The 26,626-nt window shown below is 39.0% G+C and overlaps 1 pseudogene; it reads right to left on the bottom strand.

Moving 5' to 3' along the window:
• Positions 1 to 17,459: 17,459 nt before the first annotated feature.
• On the bottom strand, positions 17,460 to 24,776 carry LOC100618980 (NADH dehydrogenase [ubiquinone] flavoprotein 2, mitochondrial-like; annotated as a pseudogene).
• Positions 24,777 to 26,626: the final 1,850 nt, after the last annotated feature.

The raw sequence follows: 26,626 nt of genomic DNA, 5'->3' as shown, positions 1-26,626 counted from the left end.
ACTTAGTGGAGGACTTAAGGAAAGAAATAAAATTTTAAAGGAGAAAATTAAAAAAGAAAATCATGGAGTATCTATAGCCCCTTTGCAGGAATCCACAAATTAATCATTAATGTATTATTTCTATGGAAAAGGGGGTCACATAATGATGAACTATAGGAAGTGAAATCAGGCAAATAGAAATAATAACTTTAGAAATAATAACAATTACAGAAATAATAATCCAAATGAGGCAAATGATAATACACACCAAAATACCCAACAACAATATATCCATAGTGGGACTTGCCCACACTATACTCAGGGTGAAAATTCCCCTTAGTATGGGATATCCCAGAGGAATACCCAAGGATCTTTATGAAGGTGTGAAGGGGTGGGTTGGTAAGGGCCCTGGAATTGGAGAGTGAAACCTTTGATTTCCCAGACTCAGATGTTTTAATGTCAGTTATCCCTATCCATTCCTCCTCCCATAGTGATGAACCTCATGTAATCCTGAAAGTTGGAAACACATATTATGATTGCCTCTTAGTCACTGGAGCATCCAGATTAGTATTGATGAGTAAACCTGATTCTAAATGCTATTCTATTGACTCGCTAAATGTAGTGGGGGTATCAGGGCCACCCCTAAAGATTCCAAAGCTTTCCCCTTGAATGGTGTCTGTGGGATACCTATCAGTAGAACATTCTTTCCTTCTAATGCCTAGCTCCCCTATAAATTTGCTAGGGAGAGATCTTTTATGCAAGCTGTGGTTGCCATAAACTGTAACAATTAAAAGTGGTGTGGGGTGTAAACTGTTACAGATAAAAGAGTGTTTGTCTTAAACTGTGACTGCGGAAATATGGTTTCAAGATATTGTCTTGTGTTAAATCAAATATAAAGTGGTCTCCAGGGAAAAATTCCCAAATATGAAATATACCCAAGTCAGCTGGGTTTTTATGGAGATTTTTAATTAATACAAATAAGGAATTAATGAAAGAGAGAGAGTAAGAGGAAATAATGAGAAAAGGGCTAGGCCAGCCCAAACCAGTCTAGGCTAGCCTAGGCCCAAGCCCTGAGAGAGAGATTAGTAAGTCTTTAATCCACTCACAAGATTTGTCCCAAGCAAGATTCTAGTGTTCAGAGAGACCTTCCAGTTTACCTCCTGAGTTCCATTTCAGCTTCCAAGGCTGAACTCTTTTCCTGAACTTCCCCTAAATATGGGTGGAGTAGAGTTCTCACATTCCTGACTAAGTCCTTTCATTGTTTAAAATGGGGAATGGTCTTAACCAAGTGTTCTGAAGTAGGGTCTGAGAATTTTTAAGATTCACAAAGTTTAGAGCCACAATAACTTGCTTTCCAGACAGCTCTATGTCATTAGAATTGCCTGAGGAATCCTTAACTTTGCTCCCTGTACTTATTTCAGACAGTCAGGAGATGAAGGAGCTTCCCAGCTAATATACCTGAATCTCTCTGGGACACATCATCTTCTGATGTTAGCCATGAAGACAAAAGGTGTCCTACCTCTTTCCATTCCTCAGTATCCTCTATCAAAAGAGGCAATTGAAGGAATTACCCCAGTAATAAATTTATTAATTGAGCAAGGAATAATAATTCCATGCAAATCTAAATATAATACACCCATCATACCTATAAAAAAAATTAGTGCCATATGGGAAAATTGTTTATTGATTTGTCCAGGATTTGAGGGCTGTAAATGATCATGTTATTAAGAGATAACCTGTGGTTCCCATCCCAGCCACAATTATCTCCTCTATTCCCAGCACAGCAAAATATTTCACAGTGTTGGATTTGTGCTTGGCATTTTTCTCAATCCTTATTCATGAATATTCAAGGAATATATTTGCCGTGCCTGGAAAAGTTCCTAATTGACATGGTGTTGATTACCACAAGGGTTCATAGAATATTCCACAGTGGTTTCACAGATTTTAAGACAAGATTTGGAAAGTGTTAGGCTTAAGGAGAGCTGTTTGATACAGTTTATAGATTTGCTCTTGGCTTCATCAAATGCCACAGTATTCCAAGAAGATAGCAAACATCTCCTTTTAGAGCTACATAAAAGAGGCCACAAGATCTCTGAGTCAAAGGTTAAGTGGTGGCTCCCCAAAGCGGAATATTTAGGGTTCATTTTAACTGATGGTGCTTGCTCCATTTCCCCAAGCTCATTGAAAATATTCAGAAATTGAGCACACCCCTCCACTAAGAAACAATTAGGGGAAATTTTAGGAGCAATAGGATTTTGTAGGCAGTGGATCACTTGCTATGGGGAAATCACCAAGCCCCTTATAGCTCTGACAAAAATTTGGTCCCTAAACCACTTAAATTAGAGGCCTAACACCTGTTAGCTCTTTCAAAATTAAAACAGGCTATCTTGTCTGTCCCTGCTCTAGGTATTCCAGATTACAAAAAGCCATTTCCTTTGTATGTACATGAACAGAGAGGGGTAGCTTCAGGTGTTTTAACTCAACCTTTGGGACCTGTTCAGTGTCCAGTTCTTATTATTTGGCACAGCTAGACCCAGTAGTTTCTAGACAGTTTTATTGGTAATTAAATCTGTTGATTTAGTCTTGAGATAACCCATTAACCATAATGTGCCAACATAAAGTTGAAGCATTGTTGCTAAGACATAGAACACAGGCATTTTCTGATCAAAGACTTACTAGGCACAAGGTGACCTTGTTAGGCTATGAAAATATTACCTTACAGGGGCAGCTGGGTAGCTCAGTGGATTGAGAGCCAGGCCTACAGATGGGAGGTCCTAGGTTCAAATCTGGCCTCAGCCACTTCCTAGCTGTGTGACCCTGGGCAAGTCACTTGACCCCCATTGCCTAGCCCTTACCACTCTTCTGCCTTGGAGCCAATACACAGTATTGACTCCAAGATGGAAGGTAAGGGTTTAAAAAAAAAAAAAAGAATATTACCTTACAATGCTGTACAGTTCTAAATCCTGCAACCTTGATTCCTGATTTACCAGTCTCAGGAGAACCATTTCACAGTTGTGAATCTTTAGTGTCCATGGCTGAGAAGCCTCAAGATAATCTCCTGGATACTCCTTTAGATAATTCAGACTTAGACTTATTCATCAATGGCTCTTCTTTCATGAGGGATGGCATATACAGTGGAGATGCTATAGTCACAGAATTTGTCACTCTGTGGTCAGCTTCACTGTGTAAATGCCAAAACTGTAAGGATAATTTTAGTGTTTTGACTTAAAATCTAAGTAAGTAGTTGCCATGGGAAATTCTCAAATATAAAAATAAATACCCAAGTCAGCTGAGATTTATGGAGATTTTAATTAATAAAGAAAGAAGGAATTAAGGGGGAGAGAGAGAGAGAGAGAGAGAGAATTAATTTAAACTGCTCTGGCTCAGGCTGAGCCAGACAGTAGTTAAAGGCCTTGGCCAAAATGGCCTCCCTGAGCCTAAGGGAAAGGGAGTCAGTCTGATCACTCACCACAAGACCATCTCCGAGCTGGGTTCTTCCACTCCAAACTGAAATTCTTCTCCAAACTGAATTCAATTGTCCCTGAACTGTTCCTTCACCTCCTTTTTAAAGAGATTTTTCTCTTATGTCACCTCCTCTAAATTTTCACATCTACCAATCACAGTAGACGCTTTTTTCCAGGACTGCCCTTTCTTAGTTTTCACCTTCTTTGGTTTTCACCTTCTCTGGTTAGATTAAATCTTCTGAGTACTTCACATCTCTTTGTTAAGCTTGCCTTTTGTAAGTTATTTGACCTTTTTAGGTATTAATTTAACCTTTACAGGTACTTAACACCTTTTAGTATTAGATCTAAAAATAGACCTAGCTTAAGGTTCTAGCTTTACTATAAGGTATGAGTTGGGGACTTTCATTGTTCAATCAGGAGTTTACAACTTTATCTTCCCCTAAGGCACTGTCTGAGTAGGGTGGAGTAATTTTAAAAGTTCCCAACATATTCCTGATTCTTGTTAGACCAAGTATCTCCATTGTTACATTAAGGGAATAGCTTAACCAAATCTTCTAAAATACAGTCTGAGTAGTTTTTAAGATTCACAACTGCACTCAAGTAGAAGTGCTCAAGGTGCAGAACTGATAGATCTGAAGCATGCCTGTATAATTGCCAAAGGTAAGAAGGTAGCAATTTATATAGACTCTAGATATGCATTTGGAATATGTCATGTGGTGGGTATGCTATGGCTTCAAAGGGGATTTTTAGCATCAACTGGAAAATGTGTAGCAAATGCATAAAATAATTAATGAAGTCCTTTATTCCCTTCATCTCCCTGAAGCCCTAGCTGTAGTTCATTGCTCTGCCCATACAGGTGGAACTGACCCTGTCTCTAGAGGGAATGACCAGGCAAATACTGCTGCAAAGCTAACAGCCTTAGAAGGGCCTGATTTAATTTTAACATTGGCAACTATTGATGACTTAAATTTATCCCTTTCTTATAATGTACAAGAAGTGGGAAAATGGAAGCAAAAATTTAAGACTAAACAGATAAATTGAATTTAGGTGTCATCTGAAGGAAAACCCATGCTCTCTAGAAATTTTAATCACCAAATTTGCCAATCCATTCACAAAAATAGTCACTTTGGTACCCAGGGAATTGTGGACTCTGTTAAAAGAGTATGGATAGCCCCTAGCATAACTACCATAGCCTCTAAAGTGTGTATAGCCTGCCCTACCTGCCAAGCATTCAATCAGCACTCCTTTTGTGGCAAAGGTTTTAGTGGGTGCCCTCTGTCTTACACACCTTTTGAATACCTAAAAATTCACTTTATCACTATGCCAAAGGTAGGATGGTATAAATTTTGTCTAGTCATAGTGAATCAAATGACCAGATGGCCGGAAATGTTTCCTACCCCCTGAGTCACAGTGATTTTTGTTGCCAAGGTGCTCTTAAAAGAGATTATTCCTTGCTTTGGCCTGCCTGCACATATTGATTCAGACAGGGTAACTCATTTTACTGATTCAGTTTTATCTCAGATATATTCCTATTTGGGGATAACTCCCAAATTCCATGTACCATACCATTCCCAGAGTTCAGGCCAAGTTGAGAGAATGAATAAAGATCTTAAAACTATGATTAGCAAATTGTGCATGAAGACTCATTTAAAATGACCTAAAACACTCCCTCTGGCCCTATTTTATCTTAGAAGCAGGCCCAGGGGAAATTTACACATCTCACCATTTGAGATGCTTTTTAGACATCCCCCTATACAGACTAAGCCTTTCTCTCCTGCATATGCATCATTACTAAGGGGAGATACTTCTATTGCCTCATATATATACAGGCCTTGCAAATCAAATTGTGAGAACTCCATTAATCTGGAGCTGCCGTATAAGCAGGTGCTATAGACTTCTTGTTCCATGACCTACACCCAGGAGACAAGGTATATATAAAGAACTTCTAGCACACTGGAGGAACTCAGCCTGCCTGGGAAGGTCCATTCCAAGTCCTCTTAACCACTCCAATAGCTATCAAAATTGGAGAAAAGGACTCTTGGATTCATTGCTCTCATGTAAAGAGAGCACCTTCTAGTGACACTGAGTGACTGTATCCTATCACGCTTATTGTATTTCCTGATTGTTTGTTTTAAGATTTAGTTTTGTTTGTTAAGTTCACTTTTTGATTTAATTGAATATATTTGGTTACACCATGTTCCTTTAAGTTACTGTGTTTTGGCTATTAGCTATATGTTCTGTTACACTGTTTTTATTTGCACAGTCCTACTATCTTTATTTGTACTGTCCTATACTTGGACTGGAGATAATACCATTGTAAAAGCCCATAGTCAAGTTGGGCAAACCTGTCCCATGGCTTGGCCATAAGTCCTCCTGGATATTGGGTTTGTCACCAGATCCAATGAGGTCACATATTGCCTATACAGCCTTTTGTGACTTTTTGCCTTTGCTAATTGTCACATAGATGATGAATGTACTCCATCAAACTGGTTACAACCTGTATCAGTAATCTTTGTAGAATTTATGAGCTCTTATGGTTTGGGGGAATTTTGGTACTTCTTTGAATGTGCATAAAGCTACTGTACTACTGTTTTTTACAAAGCTATTATTTTAGTGAAAATGATGTACAAATGGATCTCATTTTTGGATGAGAAACCTTTTTATTACACCTCTCCTTGGCAAACACAGTATGTCACTGATTGTGAACTATATACATATACATACATATATGTATTTTTTTATTGTTATTTTTCCTTATATGCAATAGAGTATTTGAGTTTTCTTCCCTCTCTTATTTTTTGTACTTGTAGTACATGTTACCAGTATTAATGTTTTTTTTTTTAATTTTGCACTAGGATAGTTTAAAATGTCCATTAGGCCTAATGTCTATGCATACCCAAAAGCTTTAGACTATGGAAACTTGCCATTGATTGTTAAATATTATGGGACTTTGATTAATGATTGTATCTTATTCCAGGAGAAGGAATCACAAAAGAGCCACTGCACAGTGCTCAGGAGCACAAGGTCAAGGAGACCAACCAATCCTGGTGGGATTGATGAGAATCTGCGCCAAGACAGAGGACTTGTTTTTGGGTTTGAGGAATAATTTGACAACATTAGACAAAGGATTTTCCCATGCAAGATTCAGACAAAATACCTCATATAGTATTTTATATACCTCATATAGATAGTTTGGTTCCCCTATCCCTGTAAGTGAAAGTAAAATCAGACCAGGGAATAATATTTCCCTTCTGCTTCAAAATCTAGTCCTTTTTCTTTCTCCTTCATAGTGTGGCAATTTTCTGTAGTCCTGGCTGCTGATTGGGTAAGTGCATATTGCTGCAATGATCCTACAGGCATTGTGGGACATAAATCACTTTATTGGGCCCTGATTCTAGGACGTATAATGGGCTTATTCTTACTTATTCTGAATTTTTATATATTATTTAATTTTTATTTTTATTCTTTTTTTCTATTTGTCTGTTTTCAATGTTTCTGACTTCCTTTTAACAATTGATTCACATATCTCATAACTCAGCCATGTAGCCCAGGGTGATCCATGTGTTGAGCAACACCTTCCTCAGGGCGGATTGTATTTTTGTCATAAACTTCTAGATTTATGAAAATTTTTCTTGTTTGAGAGTAATTTTAGGATAAGAAACTTGCTACCTCCCCAAATCAAGAAAGTGAACTGTTTGGAGAAGGCACCTTGGAGATTCCTGCAGAGACTACAGATTGAATTGAAAGATCCAGAATGAACTTTGGGATGGACTGAAATTTAACTGTGGGGGGTTGAACACATTTATTTTGAATGTAATCTCTTATGTCAAAGGGGCCTGCCCCCAACTGTTTTTTTGTCAGTGCACCTAGCTAACACTGATTTTGTTCTCTTTCTCTTTTATTTCCCTCTTATCTCCAAATTATTGTAATTTCCCCTTAAAAAGCGCAATATTTTATGTACCTCTAGTTAAAGATTTTTAGAGATATAAGTTGGTTATGTATACTGATTCCATGGGGAAACCAGGCATATAAATCTGGGAGATTTCTACATGCTTATTTTCCATGGGAATCACAGGGGGAATTGTGCAATTAGGATCTGTTCCTCAGAACTCTATATCCCAGCATCCCACTTTCATTCTCACATTATGTCCTTTCATTTTGGAGATAAAGTTTGTGTCTGACCCTGCCCCCCTCTCTCTTTTTCCCTGATTGGAGCTGCAGAAGTGGGCTTTTTGGGCAGGCAGGAGAACTTATGCATGTGGGTTTATTTTTGTTAGATAATTAGGTTTGAACTTCTATTTCTTTTAGTTTATTTTCTTTCTACTTCAAGTGATTATTAGTAAACATAAAATATAATACTTGGAGTTATTGCATATTAATTTAAATCTTACATACTTACTAGCTATGTGATAACCCTGGGCAAATCACTTAACCTTGTTGGCTTCAGTTTTCTCATCTGTAAAATGAGTTGGAGGAAAAAAAAATACAAAACTATTACTGTATCTTTACCAAGAGAACCCCAAATAGGGTCATGAAGAGTCATATCTGACTGAACAACAATTTTCTATCCTGCTACTTTGTTAAAGTCAATAACCTCAATTAGGTTTTCAATTGAATATCTAGGAATCTCTAAGCAAGCCATCATGTCATCTGAAAAAAGGCAAAAAAAAATTGTTCTCTTTTTGCTTGTGCTCAATCTCTCAACTTCCTTTTCTTATTTTTTTTTAAACCCTTACCTTCCATCTTAGAGTGTAAAAAATAGACTCGAACACAGGACTACAATCCCCATGAGCCTTTGCTCCACTTCCCCAGAATGCCTTGTAATCTCACCTGGGCCGAGATCGAGAAGGTATTTAAGTTGATTCAAAGGCTTTTGAAGGGGCTCTTGGCTCTTTTTGGACTTCCGTTTTGGAGCAGACACGGCTCTTTCCATAATGTAGGTGAGGTCTAGGCCTCTAGCCTAGACACGTGTTTTTTCTTATCCTGTATTTTCTTCTAATCCTTAACTTTAATAAGCCTCTAAAAAATATAATACTCCTTGCAGAGAGAAACTAATTTCTACCTGCCTCAGATGCCTCAGTCTCCCCATCTCCCCTAAATTTTAATCTTTACAAGAGTCAATACTGTATATTAGCCCCAAAGGCAGAAGAGTGGTAAGGGCTAGGCAATGGGGGTCAAGTGACTTGCCCAGGGTCACACAGCTAGGAAGTGGCTGAGGCCAGATTTGACCTCCCGTCTCTAGGCCTGCTTCTCAATCCACTGAGCTACCCAGCTGCCCCCCCTTTTCTTATTTTATTGCCAGAACTAGCATGCCTAGCACTATATCAAATAATAATGGTGATAATGAATAACTTCTCTTTACCTCTCATTATTTTGAAAAGGCTTCTAGTTTATCTCATTATGAAAAATGTTAGATCTTAGTCTTGAATAGATAATATTTATGATATTAAAGAAACTTGTGTATATTTCTATAATTTTAATGGTTTTTAACAGGAGTATATGTTGTAGCTTGTCAGAAACTTTAAAAATATATTTACATAATCAAGATATGTTTATAGTTTTCCTAATACTGAACCAGTTCTGCATTCCTGGTATATAAATCCACCCTGGTCATGATATATAATCCTTGTCATATGTTGCTATAGGCTTTTTACTAGTATTTTACTTTAAAATTTTGTTGTAATTGTAAAATTAGGGGTAATAAGAATATTTTTTTTAATTTTTATTTAATTAGATGATTTAGAATATTTTTCCATGGTTACAAGACTCATGTTCTTTCCCTCCTCTCCCCCCTCCTCCCTCCCATATCTGATGCGCAATTCCACTGGATTTAACATGTGTCATTGATCAAGACCTAATTCCATATAATTAATATTTGCACTAGGGTGATCTTTTAGAGTCTACTTCCCTAGTCATATCCCCATTGACCCATGTGATCAAACAGTTGTTTTTCTTCTGTGTTTCTTTTCCCACAGTTCTTCCTCTGGATGTGGATAGTGTTCTTTCTCATATGTACCTCCAAATTGTTCTGGTTCATTGCATTGCTACTAGTAGAGAAGTCCATTACATTTGATTTTACCATAGTGTATCAGTCTTTGTGTATATTGTTCTCTTGGTTCTGCTCCTTTCACTCTGTATCAGTTCCTGGAGGTCTGTTCCAGTTCACATAGTAGGACAAGCTAACATAATAAAAATGACAATCCTACCCAAACTAATTTACTTCTTTGGTGCAATTGGGTGCCACCAAAAAACTTTTTTACTGAATTAGAAAAAACAATAATAAAATTTATTTGGAAAAGCAAAAGATCAAAAATATCAAGGGAAATAATGAAAAAAAATGTGAAGGAATGTGGCCTAGCAGTACCAGATCTTAAAATGTACTATAAAGCAGTGGTCATCAAAACAATATGGTACTGGCTAAGAGACAGAAGGGAGAATCAGTGGAATAGACTTGGGGAAAGTGACCTCAGCAAGACAGTCTATGATAAACCCAAAGATCCCAGCTTTGGGGACAAAAATCCACTATTTGACAAAAACTGCTGAGAAAATTCGAAAACAGTTGGGAAAGATTAGGTCTTGTGAATTTTAAAAACTACTCAGACTGTACTTTAGAAGATTTGATTTAGCTATTTCCTTATTGTAACAATGGAGATACTTGGTCTAACAGAATCAGAAATGTCTTGGGAACTTTATATTACTCTACCCATACTTAGACATACTTTAAGGGAAGGTAAAGTTGTAAACTCCTGATTGAACAATGAAGGTACTTAACTCATACCTTATAATGAAGCTAGAACTTTAAGCTAAGTCTATTTTTAGATCTAATACAAAAGGGTATTAAGTACCTATAAAGGTTAAATTAATCACAAAAAGGTCAAGTAACTCACAAAAGGTAAGCTTAACAAAGAAGTGTGAAGTACTCAAAAGATATAATCTAACCAGAGAAGGTGAGAACTAAAGAATGGTGAGAACTAAAGAACGGATGGTCCTGGATAAAGCGTATACTGTGATTGGTAGATGTAAAAATTTAGGGGAAGTGACATAAGATAAGATTCTCTTTAAAAGGAGGCTAAAATTCAGTTTGGAGGAGAATTAGGTTCTGAACTCAGTTCAGGAGATTGAGTTCAGTGGAGGACTGGAACCCAACTTGGAGACGGAGACGGTCTGGTGGTGAGTGATCAGACTGACTCCCTTTCCCTTAGGCTCAGGGAGGCCATTTTGGCCAAGGCCTTTAACTACTGTCTGGCTCAGCCTGAGCCAGAGCACTTTAAATTAATTCTCTCTCTCTCTCTCTCTCTCTCTCTCTCTCTCTCTCTCTCTCTCTCTCTCTCTCTCTCTCTCTCTCCTTTCCTTAATTCTTTCTCTCTATATTAATTAAAATCTCCATAATTCCCAGCTGACTTGGGTATTTTATTATTTGGGAATCATCCCTTGTGACCAATTATTTAGATTTAAGTCAAAACACTAAAATTATCTTACAGTCTAGATCAACATCTCACACCCTACACCAAAATAAACTCAGAATGAGTGAATGACTTGAACATAAAGAAGGAAACTATAAGTAAATTAGGTGAACACAGAATAGTATACTTGTCAGATCTTTGGGAAAGGAAAGATTTTAAGACAAAGCAAGAGTTAGAAAAAATTACAAAATACAAAATAAATAGTTTTGATTACATTAAATTTAAAAGGTTTTGTACAAACAAAACGAATGCAACCAAAATTAGAAGGGAAGCAACAAATTGGGGGGGAAATCTTTATAACAAAAAACTCCAACAAAGGTCTAATTAATCAAATTCATAAGAAGCTAAATCAATTGTACAAAAAATCAAGCCATTCCCCAATTGACAAATGGTCAAGGGACATGAATAGGCAATTTTCAGATAAAGAAATCAAAACTATTAATAAGCACATGAGAAAATGTTTTAAATCTCTTATAATCAGAGAAATGCAAATCAAAACAACTCTGAGGTATCACCTCACACCTAGCATATTGACTAAAATGACAGCAAAGGAAAGTAATAAATGTTGGAGGGGATGGAGCAAAATTGGAACATTAATGCATTGCTGGTGGGCTTGTGAATTGATCCAACCATTCTGAAGGGCAGTTTGGAACTATGCCCAAAGGGCACTAAAAGACTGTCTGCCCTTTGATCCAGCCATAGCACTGCTGGGCTTGTACCCCAAAGAGATAATAAGGAAAAAGACTTGTACAAGAATATTCATAGCTATGTTCTTTGTGGTGGCAAAAATTGGAAAATGAGGGGATGCCCTTCAATTGGGGAATGGCTGAACAAATTGTGGTATATGCTGGTGATGGAATACTGTTGTGCTCAAAGCAATAAAGAATGTATTTATATTATTGAAGGAATTTGGTATAATCCATCTCTTCCCTATTTTTTTTTACCAAATTTATGTCAATTCCATTCTTTTATTTACTTATTTTTATTTTACCAATTACATGTAATAACAAATTTTCACATAAGTTTTCCAAAGTTATATGATCCATTTTCTCTCCCTCCCTCCTCCTGGAGCTAGTATGCAATTCAATCTGGGTTATACATGTATTATCATGTAAAACATTTCCATATTGTTCATTTTTGTAAGACAATAATTATATAAACAGTTCCTACTTTTTTACAACTGTCTACTATATCACTAGATTTTCCTAGATTCTAAGCTCCCAACTAACTTCATATTCCTAATTAAATCTCATGAATAATGTTGTTAAATCGAGTCAACAAGCATTTAAGTGCTTACTATGTGCCAGGCTTATGCTAAGCTCTAGGACACACAAAAAGGGCAAAAACAGTTCTTATACAAGCTATATTCAGGGTAATTGAAGGTAGGTTTTTGTGGGCGGGATAGTGGAAAGGCCTCTTATAAAATTTAGAAGTTAAGTTTAGTCTTGAAGGAACACAAGGAATGCAGGAAGTAGAGCCATGGAGGTAATGTTTTCCAGATATAGGAAACAGCCAGTGAAAAGGAAAGGAATCATGTAATGATGGTAAAAGGGAAGATGGATAGGTAGGAACAGGGAATGGAGAAGGTGAAAGGACAGATGGAATAAGGAGGACTGGTGAGGTAGAGGAGAGAGAACCACTGGGGCTGAGAGATCTGTGAAATTCTCCCTTTCCCTCACACTTCAAACCCATGAGAGAGGTACCCCTGAGCTGATGTTGTAGCAAGGATGAACAGGGGCTGCATCTCAATAAGTAGGCTTCTGGGGAATTATGGAGTTCACTTGTCCTCATGACTTGGCTGGTGCCTGAGCCCCTAGAAGCCCTATTTGCCAGGCAGGCTGACTGTCCCTGTTGGCTCTTTGTTATTTAGCCAAGGCTAAATGGTCAGCCTACCCCAACACCCTCTCTTTCTCCTAAACTGCTATGACTTGAATCTAACTGAGTGTTTCTTCAGAATGAGGTTGATTTAATAGTTCAAGTAACAAAGGAGGTGGGTAGGAAATAGGTCTGTGGGAATAGGAAACCCTACAGGTCGTCTTTTCCTTCTTCAACCGAGCCAAATGGCTCAGGCTTCAGTGTCTCTTTTCCTCCTTCCTCTCTAATTGCTTTACTATCCTATTCTAATCAGGGCACTAGTGTCCTTATTGGGAAGGTAAAGAGATGGGATGAGTCTTCAGGGTGACCTGTGAAGTTCAAGGGATCAGCACCCTTCAGCAGCAGTTGCTGTTCTTTTGCTTTCTTTAATGGATGATCTAAAGATGTCAGGGATCTTCTGTCTTCAGGGCAAGGGCAATGGAGGCAAGGTTTTGTCGTCACAGGTTGGGATCTCGAGCTCCTGTCCTAGCTCCTGTCTCTCACGAGTTCACAGAGCAAAGATCCCTTTCCAAGCTCTCAATCCCACAAGCCCTTTCTGCTCCTCCAACTGCCACTCCCCCTCCTGACAACATTCTAAAAATGGTTCCTCAGTCTCAGTTTCCTTTCCACAACCAGAAGATGAAATATTTTGTGCAAGAAACACCAGAAGAACAGTGTTGCCAAACACTGACATGAGAGTACATGAAGGGGAGTAAAGAGTAAGAAGGCTAGAAAGGTAGGAAAGGGCAAGGTAATGAAGAGTTTTAAAAATCAAACAAATGATTTCATATTTGATCCTTAAAATCATAGGGAGCCTCTGGGACTGACTGAATAGTGGTTTGAATAGACAGATTTGAACTTCAGGAAGAAGACTGAGTGGAAGATGGACTAGATATGGAGATAATTGAGGAAAACACCAATTAGAAAGCTATCATAGTAAATCAAGCATGTGGTAGCAATGTCAAAGAAGGGATGGAGGCATAAGATAAGAGATGTTATAAAAGTAGTAACAACAGGATTTGGCAACAGGTTGGAAGGAAAGAGTGATAGAGAATGGAAAATCAAGGATGACACCTATGCTGTGGTCCTAGGTAACTGAGAGAATGATGGTTCCCTCAATAGTAATAAGGAAGTTAAGAAGAGTAAAAGTTTTGGAGGAAAATATAATTATTTTGGATGTGTTGAATTTTAAACATCTATAAGACATATACAGTTCAAGATATCCAGGTTCTCAACTCTTCTCCCAAATTCACTGCCATTGCATCTCTGAGACAAGATGGTGAAGGTCAGAGTCAATAGATTTGATTGTATTGGATCCCTGGTGACCAGGGCAGCATTCAGTTGTAATGGGGTAGATGTTGTGACCATCAATGACCCTTTCATTGATCTCAAGTACATGGTTTATATGTTCTAATATGATTCCACTCATGTTAAGTTCAAGGGCACTGTGAAGACAGAGAATGGAAAGCTGGTGATCAATGGAAAAGCCATTACCATTTTCCAGGAGTGGGATCCCCCCAATATTAAATAGGGATATGCTGGAGCTGAGTGTGTTGTAGAGTCCACTGGCATCTTTATCACCATGGAAAAGACCAGGGCTCATTTGAAGGATAGAGCCAAGCAAGTCATTATCTCTGCCCCTTCTGCTGATTCCCCAACATTTATGATGGAAGCAAAACCATGAGAAACTTGACAATCCCCATAAGATCATCAGTAATGCCTCCTGCACTACCAACTGCTTATCCCCCTTGGTCAAGATCATTCATGGCAACTTTAGCATTGTGTAAGGGCAAGATAAATAAATCTCAGATCTCATTGAATCTATAAGAACAGATGAGATCACCAAACAAGATAGTATAGAGGAACTATAGATAGTATAGTATCCCACAAGTATAGTATATATACTATATATGTATGTATAACATATCTATACTATATAAAAGAGTATAGATAGTATATTGTGGCTCATTGGATAGAGAGCCAGGCCTACAGAGTCTGTTCAAATCTGGTCTTAGACATTTTCTTGCTGTGTGACCTGAGGCATGTCATTTAACCCCTGGCCTTCACTGCTCTTCTGTCTTGGAAGTAGTATAGATTCTAATACAGAAGGAAAAGGTCTAAAATGAGTAGAGATCTAATGACAGATCCTTGGTAGACATCTGTGATTAGTGAGAGTGACCTAGATAAGGATCAAACAAAGGAAGTAGTAAGAAGGAGTAGACAGATGAGTAGGAGGAGAATAGGGAGAGAACTGTCATGAAAACCTAGAAGGAAGAAAGGATCCTGGAGAAAAGAGTGATCAACAATGCCAAAAGGTGCATGAGAGTCAAGATAGATAAGGATTGAGGAAAAGGTCATTAAAATTTGATAATTAAGAAAACATTGGGGGGAGGGGGATAGAGCTAGGGTGACTCCAGAGATTGAGAAGTAGGCATAGAGACAGGAGGTACTAGGTTCAAATGTGGCCTCAGACACTTCCTGGCTATGTGACCCTGAGCAAGTCACTTAATTCTCATCGCCTAGCCCTTACTGCTCTTCTGCCTTGAAACCAACACACAGTGTTGATTCTAAGCAGGAAAGTAAGGATTTAAAAAACAAAACAAAACGTTGATGTTCTTGCAGAGATTAGTTTCAGGTGAATGATGAAATTGAAAGTGAGACCACAAAGAGTTTAGAAAAGAGTGAGAGAAGATAAAGTGGAAGTATTGTTTGTAGATGATTTCCTCCCAGAGTGTAGCCATGAAACAGAAGAGATATAGGTTGATAGCTGCTAGAAATAGATCAAGTAAAGATTTTTTGAAGATGAGGAAGACTTAAGAATATTTGTAAGTAGCAGCGAAGCAGTCAGTAGACAGAAAGAGCCTGGAGATTAGTGGGAGAATACAGATGATAAAGGAGAAATCTGCTGGAGAAGATCAAATGGAATGAGATCAAGGGTTCATGTAGAGAGGCTGAGTTTCCTTGGCAAGAAGAAGACCCACCTCTTCTTGTGAGACAGGAGTGAGAGAGATAGTAAGGAAAGACATCTGAGGTGTGAGATGTAGAAAAGAGAAGAAGCAGCTCTTAAGAGAATAGCTTTTTTTCAGTGAAGTTGTTAGCTGAAAGAGTGAAGGAAGGGGGAAACATAGGAGGCTTGCGGAGAGATGAGAAGATTGGGAAAACTACTGTGTTAAGGAGAAGATGGAATTAAGGAGATATACATAGAAACTCTGGCTCTTCCCACATTGCATTTCTTCTTCCCGGAAACCCCTCTTTCTTCACTGCATGTGTGCTTTGAACATTCATCAATAATGAGTTCTTTTCTTTTCAACACACATACCATCCACAGGATGTTGGGGGCTATCAATGCTGCCAAGATAAAGAAATATGATTTTGCTCCATGGAGGGGAGAGAAGGGAAAGAGAAGGGAATTAGCATTTCTAAAGAACCTACTATGTGCCGGGTACTGTGCTAAGTACTTTACAAATGTTGTCTTATTTCACAGTTGAGAAAACTGAGGTAACCAGAGGGGAAGTGACCTGTCCAAGGTCATATAGCTAGAAAGTGTCTGAAGTCAAATTTGACCTATTGACGTCTTATGTGACTTATATGACAAAATTGACATATTCTAACTCCATACCCAACACTCTACTGTACCATCTATCCATAGGGAACAATTAAGGGATTTTGGCCAGAGCTGTGCATAAGAAAGATTAGTCTGATATAGGAGTTCACATTTTGAAATGGACCTTGGAAGTCATTTAGTCTAATCCCCTCATTTTACAAATTAGACAAATGAGGCTCAAGTCAAGGGACTAGTCCAAGGTCACAAAGGTGGCAGATATGGTAGTTTTTCTATAGTGATATGAAAAATGGATTGGGAAAGAGAGTGTAGATGAACTAAACAACTAGAAATTGCAATAAATGGGATTTTTGTAAGAAAACCCTTCTTGACAATTAGAACAACACAGAAGTTGAAAGGGCTGCTTCTCACACAACTTACCTTCATCCAGAGTTGCTTCCCTTTCCTCACCTCCTCCTTCTTCTGGAATTCCTTGCCATCTGGCTTCCAACCCCACCATTCTGTTGGAATTGCTCTCTCCAGGGTTAACAATGATTTCTTCACTGCCTTTTCTCAGTTCTCATTGTATTTGACGGCTCCCTAGTACTTTACACCATCAACAACTCCCTTTTTTTATATAAACTCTATTCCATTAATCATTATGGATTGGACTCTGTTCTCCTATCTGTTCCTTTTGCTATTACACTATTATTTTCATCTGCTAAATGTGGGCATTCCTCAAGACGTTGCCCTAGGTCTTCTTTTCTTTTTTCTCAATGCCAGTGTTTTCCAGACTTTATTATTATTTTCCAGTCAGCCAACTGTTATTACAAAAAAAGAAGTCATATGCTGCATGTTTTTCATCATCTCAAGCAATTTTCTTAACTCAGATTTTCTCCCAATAACGACTGAAAATGTGTTATCACTTTAAGTGTGTGGAGCAAACCCCCTTTCCGACACTGATTGGCTCCATCTACGTGTGAAAGGGGCCAGGAATGTAGCTGAGCTGGTAGGTAGCAGAGACAAGACCTTACCCCCCTGGGCTTGGCGTTGTCTCTCTTGGTGTTTCTCTCCGCCCTCCACTGCGGGGGAGAAGGGAAGAGACTCCGGGCTTGAAAAACTAGAGAACCCTGAACCCCTACATCTGTTTGGTAGCTATTAGGCAAATAGCACGACCTGCTTTATAGTTTGGCCTTCACAGATGAAACTGGAAAGGACACGGACATCACCAACTAGGATGAGGTTCCCCATGGCTGAGCCCAAGCCCTGGAATAAGAATCAGAGTCCAAAGAAAAGGCTAAGCATGAGCTGAGACCTTTCAGCTCTGTCTTCTAAAGAGCGTGGCACCTGGGGCTGATGATCTCCTTCTAGGGAGATCAAAGACTCCACAGCTGGAGCTCCAAGGGAACAAGACAGGACAGACTTTCTGCTTTTCTGTTTGCCCTGGAACAAGGGTTTAATCTGCTTTTTCTAAGAGAGCTGGGAAAAGTCTACCTTTAGGCTATAAACTAAGAAAGCACGTCAGCACCCAGGCTTCCAGGAGAAAGAAATAGCTGAAGACTGAAGATGAGACAGAAGCTGGAAGCAAACATGACCCAGAGACCACAAAGACAACCTGTCCAGCAGAGCCATAGCTGGCAATCCAGGGGATACGAGAGGAGGGCAACCAACAAAACTATGATCATAGTTGGAAATAGACATGATAGTTGCCCTATGAGGTGGAAGGGGTGTCTGCGGGCCCTGCACAATATTTATAGCAACACGAGCTAATCTTTGACAGACAATAAAAATAACAAAAACAAAGCTTTACTTGTTGACAAAATCATTCATAAATGTTTATATTTGTGGTAGTAGTAGTAGTAGTAGTAATGGTGGTGGTGGTGGTGGTGGTGGTGGTGGTGGTGGTGGCGGTGGTGGTGGTGGTGGTGGTGGCGGCGGCTTGGGCATTGTACCCCCAAAACCATAGAAGTGTTTCAGGCAAACTATAAGCAGGGAAGTTCCTTTGCTCCCTTCTACCCTGGTGACTCCTAACCCAAAACATCGGATAACTCTGATAAGACCCTGAGAAGATTATCCTCCTTGGATCTTCCTTTAGATTCCAGATGGACAGAGAGATGCACCTCCAGGCTATGCCTTGATACCATCGGGTTGTATCTAAGACATCTATCTGTCATGTCCCCGAAACTATGAGGGTCATCCCCTATGTCTTCAGGCAGACTCCCCCCCCCCCCCAATGCCTCAGTGCATACTACTCTAAAGTTATGTCTATAGCGTGGCACAGAGTCACGTCTCCACTATTGTAAAGGGCATAAAGATCCCAGAAATCATGTCATCTGGGAGAACAGCTTTTCCACCCATGCTGTTCCCCTAGGAGGCAGTCTTCCTGGCCAGATTTAACATTACTTTGTAAATGAATAAATCTTTCTTTTATTTTTAAGGTAAGTTTCAAAGTCTTGCATCCTTGCAAAAGGTACCCTTCCTGAACCCCAGGAGTGCACCTCAAGCCCTCCACAACAGTAGTAGTAGTAGTCATAGTAGTAGTAGTAGTCATAGTAGTAGTAGTAGTAGTTGTTGTTGTTGTTGTTGTTGTAAGAGGAGGAGGAAGAGGAGACAGTCACACAGCTAATAAGTGCCTGAGACCAGATTTGAATTTTGGAAGATTGATCCACTAGGCTACCTAGATGCCCCAAAGAAATCTTTTAGATTGACATCCTAGCTTTGGCTTATAAAAATGCAAAACTCAAATGATAAGCATATATGTGCTGTGATAAAAATGGATTTTTGTAGATATGAAGCACAGATTGTGATCTGAACATTCCGGGTAAGCAAGAATTTTGCATATTTTACCCAAGTTCTAGATTTTCCAAAACCTTAACTGAAATGAAATTATCATCATGCATATTAACATTTTCTTTAGCATGTTTTCTCAACTAAAATCCTGTGATGCTTCATCAAGGAAATAACACTCTAGGTTCCTGGAGGTCATGTTCACAAAAAAATAAATCAGGGGGCAACTGGGTGGCTCAGTGAATTGTGAGCCAGGTCTAAAGACAAGACATCCTGGGTTAAAATCTGGCCTCAAATATTTCCTAATATGTGACCCTGGGCAAGTCACTTAACTATTGTTGCCTAGTCCTTAACACTCTTCTGCCTTGGAACCAACACACAGTATTGATTCTAAGAATAAACTAACAGGTTCTACCAAAGCAGAAAAACTTTGAGGGGCATCCAGGTGGCTCAATGGATAGAGAGCCAGACCTAGAGTTGGGAAGTCCTTGGTTCAAATTTGGTTTCAGACACTTCCTGGTTGTGTGACCCTGGGTAAGTCACTTAATTCCAACTGCTTGTCTCTTATTGCTCTTCTGCCTTGGAATAGATACTTAGTATTGATTTTTTAAGACAGGAGGTAAGGGATTTTTTTTTTTAAGAAAAAGAAAAGCTTTGAGTGCAAGGCTCATGGGAGTCTGCATGTCTCTATACCAGTCTAGCTTAATATAAGGAGGCTCAGAGTCAAGTGTAGGGTGATGAACTTTTCAGTCAAAGTCACTCTAAAATAGCAGCATCTAGTGAATTATAGAAGGGTTCTTTCCAATCTGCATTAGGGGAAGACAAAAATATAGATCTTTAGTACACTGAGTCATTGTGACATTTATGTAAAATGCTTTCTTCCATTCCATTCTCTTAATGGATTATGTAGTAATTGATGCCTAATGGTCTTTTAGATCATTTTGTATTTTCAGAGTTCCTGTTATCGCTCTTTAAGTTTTCTAATTTAAAAATTAATGTTGAATATTTCTTTATCTTAAGCATTAAATAGACAGTATTAATGAAGAGGTTCAGCTGTATCTAACTGTCTTTAGTCAGAATTTTGTAGATTAAGGATATTGTAAAAAACTTAGCAGAGAGCAGAGTATTTCTAAAATAATATTTTAAAATATTTTACTTAAGATGTTTAAAAATATTTAAATTCCTAAAATAATATTTATTTAGGGATGGGTTAAAACCGTGATGGTGAACCTATGACACGCGCAGCCATTTTCAGTGACACATGGTAACATGCAGGAACAGGGCAGGAGGAGCATGTGTGGGCAGTTAAATAATATCAAAACCAACAAAAGCAACAGATTAACAGATGAAGTTAGTAGTGCTTGCTTGGGCTTGAAGTGTACAAAATACCAACCTTCAATTGAAGATTTAGCCAAAGAAATTCAGCAACAAAAAAGTCACTAATAGGCAGGTTAGTTAAAGAATCCCCCCTCCCCCTCACTTATCTTGCTTTATGGCACCCCACACAAGTTAAATAATATCAAGACCAACAAAAGAAACCGACTGACAGAGGAACAAAGAAGTCACTAAGCAGGTAAGTAAAATAATTAGTTTTTGGTTTATTAAATAGTTATATATGACAATTATACATTTTTGTTATTTAAACTATAAATATCATGAAATTATGGTTTTTTTCTCGAAGTGACACACCACTCGAGTTAAGCTCAGTTTTTTGGTGAACTTTGACACACCAAGCTCAAAAGGTTGCCCATCACTGGGTTAAGAGAACATAGTTGTTGGGTGGTTTGAGAGACAGGCTTAGAGATGGGAGGTCCTGTTTTCAAATCTGACTTCAGACACTTCTTAGTTGTCTGACTCCGGGAAGTCATTTAACCCTGATTGCCTAGCTTTTACTGTTCTTCTGTCTTGGAAACAATAAAAAGTATTGATTCTAAGACAGAAGGTAAGGGTTAAGAGAGAGAGAGAGAGAGAGAGGGAGAGGGAGAGAGAGAGAGAGAGACAGAGAGACAGAGAGAGACAGAGAGAGAGGGAGAGAGAAAGAGAGAGCACATAGTTGTGGGGCACCAGGTTATTCAGTGGATAGAAAACCAAGCCTGGAGTTGGGAAGTCCTAGGTTCAAATTTAACCTCAGACTATGTGACCCTGGGCATCACTTAACCCCAGTTGCCTATCCTTACTGCTCTTCTGCCTTGGAACCAATACTTAGTATTGATTCTAAGATGGAAGCTAAGGGTTAAAAAGAGAGAGAGAAAGAACATAGTTATGATTTTTGGCTACTGATGTTTGATGGTAGAAAATTCAGTTAGTCAATGAAGACAAGTGATGTTGAGGAACCCCTAAAAAACAGTAATACATATTTGCTTCTGTACTTCAAGGTAGAAGCTGGCTGTTAAGTTTTACAACTCTGTAAAACTAATGTTATTGTAGTAGTTTTTGTTGCTTTATTTGACTACAAAACACATTTTGTGTTGTTACCTACACAACTAAAAAGACTGTGTGTCTTCTTAATGAGTCTTCTGAGTCAAAATAGCCATAGACATTAGTCTGTCTATTCATGGCAGCTTTCATTTTTAAAATGATGCCGCTGAAAACAAGTGAGACAATTTCCTTAACCCACTACCTAAAGCTTTCCTGGAGTAAATTATGAATTTGAAAATACAATGATATATTTGTTGAACATATACATTCTTGGCACAGTGCCTGGCACATAGTAAGTGCTATATGTTAGCTATTTTCCTCCTCATTATCGTTATTAGCATAATTAGTCTTACGTGACTAATGCAAGCTGACACGAATAAGATTTAGAGAGCATTTGTTAACAAATTGTAATTATAGTAATGAAATATTAAATACAATTTAAAAACCTTAAATGTAATTTAAAAAACATATTTGTGGTATATGGTCATAATGGAATACTACTATGCTATAAGAAAAGATGAGAAGGATAATTTCAGAAAAACCTAGAAAGACCTACACAAACTGATGCAAAGGGGGACAGAGCCAGAACACCACGCACAGTAATAGCAATATTATATGATGAACATTTAGTTATTTATTTTTAAAACCCTTACCTTCCATCTTGGAGTCAATACTGTGTATTGGCTCCAACGCAGAAGAGTGGTAAGGGCTAGGCAATGGGGGTCAAGTCACTTGTCCAGGGTCACACAGCTGAGAAGTGTCTGAGGTCAAATTTGAACCTAGGACCTCCTGTCTCTAGGCCTGACTCTCTGAGTCCACTGAGCCACCCAGCTGCCCCCTATGATGAACATTTATGAATGACTTAGCTATTCTTAATAAAATGGTGATCCAAGACAATACTTAAAGATTCATGATGAAAAATGCCATCCACCTCCAGAGAAAGAACTGATGCCAACTGAGACATACCATATTTCACTTTATTTCTTCACTTTTATTTGTTCAAGTTCTTTCACAAAATGTCTAATATGGGAAGATGTTTCACATTATTATGTATGTAAAATCTACATAAGCTTGCTTGCCATCTCAGAGATGGGGCATGGGACATAGGGAAGAAGGTGAGAATTTGGCTCAAACTTTAAAAAAACCCAAAGGTTTAAAAATTGTCTTTTCATGTAATTGAGGAAAAACATAAAATATTATTTTTAAAAAAGAAGAAAAACATACTTAGTAATAACTGTCACGAGGCATTTTTATTTATTTATTTAAACCCTAAATTTTTAAGAGGTTGTTTTGTGATTTTTATGCATCACCAAAGAAAATACAAACCAGAATATTCGATATTTAAAGTTTGCATAGATGGAGATTATTTTAAATGTACAAAGAAATCTTTTCATCGGTTTGTTTAAAGAGGATGGACAAATTCATACAAATTGCTTATTGGTCTGCTTGCATACTAAAACCGGTCCCTTGGGTGGCTCCATCAAAAACAAAAGACCACTATGCCCAAAGGGCGACAAAAGAATATCTACCCTTTGACCCAGCCATAGCACTGCTGGGTCTGTATCCCAAAGAGATAATGGACACAAAGACTTGTACAAAAATATTCATAGCTGCGCTCTTTGTGGTGGCCCAAAACTGGAAAACGAGGGGATGCCCATCAATTGGGGAATGGCTGAACAAACTGTGGTATATGTTGGTGATGGAATACTATTGTGCTCAAAGGAATAATAAAGTGGAGAAGTTCCATGGAGACTGGAACAACCTCCAGGAAGTGATGCAGAGCGAGAGGAGCAGAACCAGGAGAACATTGTACACAGAGACTAATACACTGTGGTATAATCGAACGTAATGGACTTCTCCATTAGGGGCGGTGTAATGTCCCTGAACAACTTTCAGGGATCCAGGAGAAAAAAAAAACACCATTCATAAGCAAAGGATAAACTATGGGAGTGGAAACACCGAGAAAAAGCAACTGCCTGAATACAGAGGTTGAGGGGACATGACAGAGGATAGACTTTAAATGAACACTCTAATGCAAATACTATCAACAAAGCAATGGGTTCAAATCAAGAAAACATCTAATGCCCAGTGGACTTACGCGTCGGCTATGGGGGGTGGGGGGGAGGAAAAGAAAATGATCTATGTCTTTAACGAATAATGCTTGGAAATGATCAAATAAAATATATTTAAAAAAAAAAAAAAACAAAAGACCACCAATTGTCTCATGAGAGAAATGCCCACTCCTTGGTCCAGGCTTTGGAACATCCCCAACTTGGAGGTCCTCAGATATCACTTCGATATCCTTAAGCATCAAATCTTCGGAGTAATTATCATTTACTTAAACCACTGGTGCACTTATAATCACCTACACTTTCTCCTTTTATTAGTGTAAAAACTCTGTCAGGTATAGTTTCCTCAATGGCCTCTAGTGTGCCAGAATCTCGAAGCAAAGGGTAGTGGAACAGACTTGAATATGATACTTTCCAATTGACTGTCAATTATACATTGTATAAAAAGTTGCTACTTCATATACTCTAAATGGAGACGCTTGTAAAACTTCAGCAGCCTTATTCATGGCAAAGAAGGGCAACCATCCATTCTGGCTCTGAGCCAAGACCAGTACTGGACGCACAGTTGCCCTTTTATGCCCCTCCAGGTAATTCTCTTTACAATCTATCCTCTTGGAGTTTTCTTGGATGAAAACAGTGGAGTATCTGGGTTATTTTCGGGAGTGTCTCTGTGCACAAATAAAACTCTTCCAGGTTCCCTTTGCACAGCTATTTTATGTAAGCATCTCATCTGTCTCCCTCAGTGAACAACAAGGCCAGCGGTGGCTCCGACTCTGGCTTCCACCCCTCGCCTGTCTGGCCCTCTCCAGAGTCCAAGGGCTGCCCATGCTTATTCTTTTTGATTTTGCAATATTCATTTTCATTCCTCTTTGGATTGTAAGTTCTTTGAGGGCAGTCACTATTTTCACCTGTCTTTTTGTCCCTGGTGCCTAAGTACTTGATAAATTCTTGTAGTCTTGTGCCTGACCTACACAAGTCCTTCAGGAAGTAGTTCACATTAGACTAGAGGATCCCCTCTAGGAAGGACTCCATCTCATGCCTTGCACCAGGGGCACATCTCCCTCCTCAAATCAAGAGTGCCTTGAAGTCAAGAGTTAGGTTTCTCCAAAGCTGAGGATTCTCTTCAGTCTATGGCAAAGATTTTTCCTGAAACCTTGGGTCTTCAAGGGTAGAGGCTATGCAGTTCTCAGCCCTACACCAGAGCTTTCTTTAGGGAGGAACTATCCCTTCAAACAGGATTGCACAGGGACAGGGACCATATTATTTCTTTTTTACTAGACTAAAGACTGACTAAAGGCAGGAACTTGCTAGCTCCCTCAGAGCCAAAGCTTCCCAGGTCAGGGGAAATAGTCTCTTTAGAGTAGGGACTTCCTAAAAGTAGACAGACACTCTGCCCCTCCCTCATCATGAGGGTTCTCTGAGGGCTGCAGCTGTGTCATAAAGCTAAGAAAGATACCTAACACATTTTATGACTGAGTCAGGATCTCAACCTAGATCAGGAATTCCTGGAGGGCAGGGACCTAGTTGTTATTTCCCTCTGTCTTCTCCCACCAGTTCTTCTCTTATCTCCTCTTTCCACCCACAGTGCCCAGGACCTTATCAGAAAAACAATCAACCTTGTGTATGACTGAGTCCCCTGGGCAGAGTAGCTGCAGGTGTGGTGGGAGTTGCCTATGCTACTTCTCAAGCACCTGAATAGTCAGGAAGTACTTCCTGAGGTGCAGTTTGCATCCTCCCAGGTACATTTCCTATTCCCCTGGTTATCTCTTAAGTCATAAATCCATCCCTTGGGCATAGAACTCTTCCCAAAAAGTACAGTCTGGACAGAGCCATAGCAAGCAATCTTGGCATCCAGGGCAAGCAGCATTTAAGACTTTTTGAATCAAATTGTAAGACAAATTTGATTCAATCAAATTGAAAAAAGACAAATTTATTTGGAGTTCAGAAAAACCAGAGGGTGAGACCTTAGGCTGTGGGACATAGGGGGGTCTCTAGTTAGGAGACCTTAGAATACCACTCTGAAACAGAAGAAAGTCCTCCATGGTTGACCTAATAAACAGAGACACCAGGAAAACATGAAGTATCTATTGTCGAGGTTGTTAGAGAGCAGAATAAGGATGGCCCAGAAGAAGTTTACCAGGAGCATAGCTGCCTATGGCAAGGAAGTATGCCATCCGGTAGCTTTCTATCTTTGTTTTTTTTAAACTAATGATAACCTTGGTTGTTTCAATCTGCTGAAGGAGTACAAATGTTTTCAATACTCCCTAAATTTCTTAAAAAAAAAAAGTGGGGGGCAGCTGGGTGGCTCAGTGGATTGAGAGCCAGGTCTGGAGATAGGAAGTCCTAGGTTCAAATCTGGTCTCAAGACACTCCCTAGCTGTGTGACCCTGGATGAGTCACTTAACCCCCATTGCTTAGCCCTTACCATTGTTCTGCCCTTGGAACCAATACCCAGTATTTAAAGAAAAAAAAAAGTCAACCTTACTTTAAATCTTATTATCAATTTTAAGACAGAGAAATGGCAAAGGTGAGGCAATCGGGGTTAAATGACTTGCCCAGGGTCACACAGCTAGGAAGTGTCTTTAGGGCTCTCTAAATTTTAGGCCACTTGACAAAATTCCAGTCATTCTGCTCTAGTCGTGGCCAAAGCTGAGGTGCTGCCCTAAATTTTCTGTCTCTCTCCCCCAACTCATCTCTCTATTGTCTAGTATGACAAGCCAGGCCTGGAGTCTGTCCTTTACCAGTGGGAAATGGCATGAGTTGACATATCAATACTTAGCAAGACTCAATGGGCAAAGTTAAATGAGATCCAGGCTTCAATCTGTCCTTTGATATCAGCCAAGAAATCACATCCCTGAATACCATCACACTAGACCAAGACCTGTTGACTTCAACATTTTCCTCGCATGCCAGCCTAGACCTCCACCAGTCCTCCCTGCAGCTTCTGCAGTCTTACCCGTCTATCAAGGGCCAGCTCAAGCGTCATCACCTAGATGCATCAAGCAGAAAATGTCAGAGAAGGCCAGGACCCCCAAGAGCACACTATCATGT

Source organism: Monodelphis domestica, chromosome 7 (assembly GCF_027887165.1).
Source record: "Monodelphis domestica isolate mMonDom1 chromosome 7, mMonDom1.pri, whole genome shotgun sequence".
Taxonomy (NCBI): domain Eukaryota; kingdom Metazoa; phylum Chordata; class Mammalia; order Didelphimorphia; family Didelphidae; genus Monodelphis; species Monodelphis domestica.
The sequence above is the reverse complement of the archived record's forward strand: the minus strand, read 5'-3'. Positions and strand labels throughout refer to the sequence as shown.